We start from the raw sequence: 6,625 nt of genomic DNA, 5'->3' as shown, positions 1-6,625 counted from the left end.
AAATTGCATTAAGTTCTAGGGATGGCGCAAAGATGAGTGTTTGACTTCCAATATCTAATCAAACATTGAATGTGGTTTCTCTCTAGATCGATAGGACAAACTACTATTCATTATAGACAACGAATTACAAGCCTAACTAACCTATTGCTTCCTTTGAGGTTAACTTATAATTAAATGTCACATATTACAAGCCAATCTCTAAATATTCAAATCACACAATAAATCATTGGTCGTCAGTTAACAATAAAATCATGCAATTCATAAATGTGAAACTCGGATTGAAACCCATAAACAAGTTCGTATACATCATAAAATCTAAAATCCCAAAATAACATTGAGTTCCTCCAAATCCCTAGCTAAGAAACCAAAATCTTACCTTCCCATAGAGGATGAGAAGCTACAATCCGGCATCTACTTGATCAACTACTAAAGAAACACCTAAAGAAGAAAGTGGGAGAGATAAGAGAGGGAAAAAATCGGCTGGAAGCCCAAATGTGGGTGTCTGTTTCTGCCTTAAATCGAAGAGAATTATATGCACTGCAATCACAGCATCATGACGCTGCAACGTTGTGAGCCTCACGTGCGTGTCCGTCAAATATCGAAGCATTGCAACGCTGCTCTGTTTCTTCACGAAATAGACAGCTACTGCCTTGTAGCGTTGCGCAACGCTCCGTCCAAGGGCATTTTCGTCCTTTCACGTCTTTTTAAAGTCCGGTTGCTCAAATTAGCTCCTAATTACTTCAAATTAACCCCAAAAAGCTCGTAACGACTGATTCTACATTAAAGATGCTTGATACCTATAAACTCATTAAATAGATACATTAAACATGGTAATGGCCTAGAATTAAGAAGAGAAAAATAGTACATTTTTTGTCCTATCACAATCCCGCCTTTAGGGGACTCTGTCATATGTTTCATGATTTATGCGTGATGACGGACCTTACTCTTGCTTCTATATAACCTCCTTTGAACGACTACGAGCAACAGGTCCTGTATAGGAGTCACTTGCAGCCGTTACTTTGGATGTAACTTTCTTTGGTGTCATTGATTTGTTTAAATGTTGATAAAGAGATTAAAGGTAGAGAGGTCTCACTGGGCATGCCAATTTATTCACACGAGGTTTTCGGAGAAACTTGTTTTATGGATTTAACGTGAGTTTGTGTTGATTTGATGCGATGTGGTTCGATCTCTAGTATTTGATCCTCTGATTCTCTCTCAATTAAATGCGTACGCTTGACTTGAGGAAGCAAAGCGCGTGATATTCTTGAAGTTGAAGTCTTAGAAGAATCTTTGGATCTTCATAACTTGAGTTTCAAGGAGTAATTTAGTCTTCATAAGTTAAGGAGTCTTCTGAATGTAGAGAATTCTCTTTAGGCTCTCTGGAAGGTAGAATTGTTGTTCCATACAAATGAAGAGAACTATTCTATTTATAGCGATCTCTAGTGGGTTTTATGGAATTGAGCATGGTTGGTCCATGGACTTGGCCCTTGGGCCCAATTAATTGAATTTGGGCCTAATTTGGTATTTGGACCAAATTAAACCTATTTTTGGGCTCAATTGGACTTTTGCCAAATTATAATATCAAATCGGACAAAATTTATTTTATTCAATCCAATGATCATGATGAAAATAAGTGGCATCATTGAAATTTACCAATTTATGTCTTCAATTTGAATTTGAGACACATGTCAACTTTTAATTGGTCCCAAATTTGATTATTGCAATTTCGTCATTAATTTGAAAAATGACGTAGTAATTTGTGATTGGTCCAAAATTTCTCATTCAACACCCCTTTTGTAATTTTTATAATATATTTCAGAAATCAACTATAAAATTTGTGACAATTACAAAAATCAAAATTATATTTTATTTTTTATACATATGTGTGTATTAAAATTTAGTTGTCACCAATCCTCCATTTCTATGTGAAAAAAATGTAAACTATGCAAAATACTCTAATTACGGCTTTAAACTTTGAAAATGTTCATTTTAACCAACAAAATTTCAAATTATTTTTAAAAATGGTATTTGAGATTTTTTTTTATTGAATGATCTATGATTGATGAGGCAACAAATTAATAAAAACTAGAAGGCACATATATGTCACATACCATCCTTTACGATGTCATTCATGTAAATTGAGAAAAAAAATCCTAAAATAAGAACTACAGTTTAAAAGTTGATTATATGAAACTTTTACATAGTTAAAATTTAAGACAAATCCATTTACACTTTTTTAGGAGTTACATATCGATTAAAACTACAAACTAATAATTATATCAATTTAAACTTTAAATTTTGGATCAATTTAGATATTTTGTTAGTCGGTGATTCATAACTATTTTCACTCCATTTCATTTTCAATTAGCAGCATCTAAATAAAACTATTCTTATTTCAAAATCCCCTCAAAGTATCCAGAAAAATTAATTATAAAAAATAAAGGAAGACAAGCATATAAAAATCGATCAAATTTAATTATAAAAAAAAAACGCAGCTAGTTATTTTATTCATTTTTTTAGGAAACTAGTTATTTAATCTTGAATTATCTAATTTATATTAATTATCTCACTTAAAGAAAGTCATATACACACGTGTGAAACTTAAATTCTTATGGTTTTGGATTTTCTTTAGAAATTTAAAAACGTTTTTTTTTAATTTTAAAACATTAGTTATCGAAATAAAGTTGTTTCTTAAAAATAAAAAAAGAAAATAGAAACTAAAAGATTACCAATTAAGCCTTAAATAACACTTTAATTTTTATTTTTTTTTTAACTAAAGATCTTTTAACTATTTATGAGCAATTCTTACAATTCTTCTAATAGTGTAGGATGGTTTTAATTAGCTAGATTTAGTCATTTTGTTGCTAAGGTGAACTATTTGTATAACTAATGACCATCTAAACATAACTTAGTGAATAAATATGTATTATTTTTTCAAAGTTGAAGATTAGATCTCGCACCCTATATTTGTTAAATTCATAAAACATTTTTGGGCAAATATCAATTTATACTTCTAAATTTTTTTAGATCGTATCATATAAAACTCTAAACTAAAAAGTATATCAATTTAACCCTTGGACAACTTTCATAAGTGATTTACACATTCCTCCAAATTTCACTTGACCATTATCATGTGAAAACTTATTAGTTGAGTCAATTAAACTTCTAAATCTTCATACACCATTTAATTTAGACTCTTCATTACAATAACTTTTGGAAATCATCTATATATATTAAATCTCTTTGAACATGTACAGACTTTTTCAAATGTCATACAAAATGAATTATTAGATTAAACATATGAACAATTTTCAAATGAAAATTTGACTAAAAGTATAAATTTGATTCATCTATAGAAGTTTAAAGGTTTAATTGATATAAATATAAATTTTACACGAGGTTTTCCTTCATATAACTTAATCAAGGAGTAAATTGATACAATTATCATTATATTAGAATTTAAACTGATACAACTTCATTTAAGAGTATAAATGGATAGTTTTTCAAACATTCTTTTAATCAGTATCATATGCAATAGCATCACCTAGCGTTTGTAGTCCAACGGTTAGGATAATTGCCTTCCAAGCAATAGACCCGGGTTCGACTCCCGGCAAACGCAATAATTTTATTTTTCTTTAAAAACGAGGCAACTTTTCACGTCAAAAACCCAAAGGGGACAAAAGACAAAAAAGGACGATACAAAAACATAAAACTCACTTAACAATCTGAAATTGGCATTGATATAGTTACATACTATTGATATGAGCTGCCTAGAGAGAAACGAGCGATGAAAAATAATGAATTTTTAATTATGGATATCGAAATCGATATAGATTATTGATATGCAGAAGAAATATGGATCCCTTGTTAATTATTTCTTAAAACAAAAGTTTTTGGATTTATCTACGCAACAAATTTGGCATTGATATAGTTACATACTATTGATATGAGCTGCCTAGAGAGAAACGAGCGATGAAAAATGATGAATTTTTAATTATGGATATCGAAATCGATATAGATTATTGATATGCAGGAGAAATATGGATCCCCTGTCAATTATTTCTTAAAACAAAAGTTTTTGGATTTATCTACGCAACAAATTTGCTTCAATCGCCAACTTGATTCCCTCCCTCAGTGACAAAGTTTCGCATAAGCTCTAAAGAAGTATTTGGTATGGATGTTTGGAATCTTAAAGCTGGGAACGTTAAGTTCAAGAATTAGGTTGAGAGGTTTAGGTAGTAGTGGAGGTTTTGAAAGTTTTGGTTTAAGAAACCTATGTTTGGACTGCAAACTTAGGAAGTTTGGGAATGAAGTGCAGATTTATAAATATAGATTTATAAGTCTTGAATTGGTGAAATATTTTCTTGTATTTAATAAATGATTAGATGTTAGATTAGTTCAAACTTGTCATCTTAATTATTTTAATATAGTTAAGTTTAAAATAAACTAAAAAATTTAGAATAAAACTTCATGGAATTTTGCCACTATAACTAATTTGAAGATAATCGATTTTTTTTTACCGTACTATGCTAACTTCAAATTGAAATAAACATTGAAATAAACTAGTATTTTAGTCTAAAATTCAATTGTTGAAAAAGTATAATTTTTTTTTATCAAATTACATTTGAGGAAACAAAAAATCTTAAAATTTTTATTTTTATTTTTATTTGCAGTTTTTACCAACATTTTAATTATTTATGTTTAAAAAATAATCCTAAATGTTGGAGCTAGTTAAATTAACCAACGGAAAAAAAAATGAAAATGAAAAATTACATTAGGGCTTTCTATACATATAGCCTAAATAAATATACCTAATTATACAATTGCAATCTAAAGAGCTATTATTTTACCAAAAAAATGACCCAATTTACTTTTTAAGCTCTCAACATGTAAGAGAAGTTTCTTGTGATTATGAACTTTCCTAAACACTTTTCTTTTTAGAACTTATACAAGTAAGAAAAATATCTACAAAAATCCAAAAACTGTTGCCCTCATAAATAAAGCAAGAATCGACGAAAATCTTTGAAGGATAAAACGAGGTTATTTGATATATATAGCACGATATATCTGAATTTTCTATAAATAAAGCAGTGTATATTTGATGAGTGCATGAACAATACAATTTGTATAGTATATTGTCTTATCGAACAATATATTTCACATATATTTATATTTTTCAGGATATGTGTAATCACGACAAAAAATAAACCATGGTATATGCCATGTATATTTACATTTTCCTTATATTATCAGTATATTCGACATATACTTGATATCTAAATAAATAAGTGATCGATTTTTAATTAGTAAAAATAAAAATAAATAAAATCTTCTAAAATGAAGAAAACATTAATTTTAGACAAAGAAGGGAAAAGAGAGAATTTAAAAAAAAGATAATATAATAATAATAATAATTAAAAAATAACTCTAAAAGAAAAAATAATGAGAAGAAAGGGAAAGTGTATTTTGAAAATATATTATTGTAATTAAACCAAGGACCTCTTTGGAATGACTTAGGAAAAAAAAATGTTCGCCAGAGGGATCACTGAAAGTGGCGACCGGAGGCAGCCGCCAGAATTGGTAGCTGGAGGTTAGTCAACGACGGTCACCTGAGGTGGTGTCTGGAAGTGTTGGGTTTTATGTCCTAAAACTCGTGATTTGTAAACTATAGAACTTATTCTGAAAATTCAATAAGTTGTTATTGAATAGATGTTTTGCTTATTAGAAATCCAATAAACCTAAAAGTCCCTTGACTATTAGATAAGTACTTGAACTTTATGTGGAGACATAAAAGTGGATCAGGTTCGAGTAAATAGTCAAAATGATCTATAGTATATGAATAAGGTTGGGTGCCTTATTCTGGTAACACTATTGGATGCGGCCTACTCTGTAGTTATTACAAAGAGTTGTAAAGTGCTACAAACGAAGTAATCCTAATCCGTTCATGTTGGGACATGAGAAGTGGGGGTGCCCAGCAGATGCGTCGACTGCAGCAGCACGAACAACCGCAAACTCACGAACGCAACGAGGACGACACCACCAGAAAAGAGCCCCAGGCATTCTCAAAGTGAGAACCCCATGCGTAGTCTTTGGTGAGTTTGGTAGAGGAAGAAGGAAGCACAGATCATGTAAACGATAAACAAGTGGGAAGGAAAAAGATGCTATCATATAGCAAGATGCTTATCGTTTAGGAGAAAGTACACGATCGTGTAGATTTTACTGAATGATCATTTAGGAAAAGGTATACGATCGTTTAACAAACACGACATACTATACAATCGTTTAAGGAAGCTATCTGATCATTTAGGAACTAGTCGTGCGATCGTTTAGGCGCGAGGCGGGCGATCATTTAGGTGCAAAGCGACTATCGTATAGGCTCTCGAGATTAAGCGATCGATTAGGATTTTAAACCAACGCGCTCTTCGATCTTTTTCCGGGCGAGTGGTTCAAAATGAAACATATTTCATTTTAATTCATCAGTTACAATAACCGGCGCAGTTCCCACTAACACACGTCCGAACGTGATTTTGGGTTGATTATCATATGATTAATCAATTAAAATATTAATAAATATAATCATATTATATTTTTAACCTATAGTTTGACATCACATATCTACTATAGT

At 30.4% G+C, this 6,625-nt stretch overlaps 1 non-coding gene across 1 annotated transcript; it reads left to right on the top strand.

The window, feature by feature from the left end:
• The first annotated feature begins 3,547 nt into the window (after positions 1-3,547).
• On the top strand, positions 3,548-3,619 carry TRNAG-UCC. The gene has a single exon. It is a non-coding gene; the product is annotated as a tRNA-Gly (tRNA).
• The last annotated feature ends 3,006 nt before the right edge of the window (positions 3,620-6,625 follow it).

This window comes from Benincasa hispida, chromosome 12 (genome assembly GCF_009727055.1).
Source record: "Benincasa hispida cultivar B227 chromosome 12, ASM972705v1, whole genome shotgun sequence".
NCBI lineage: Eukaryota > Viridiplantae > Streptophyta > Magnoliopsida > Cucurbitales > Cucurbitaceae > Benincasa > Benincasa hispida.
Note: the sequence above shows the minus strand (reverse complement) of the source record. Positions and strands in the feature narration are given on the sequence as shown.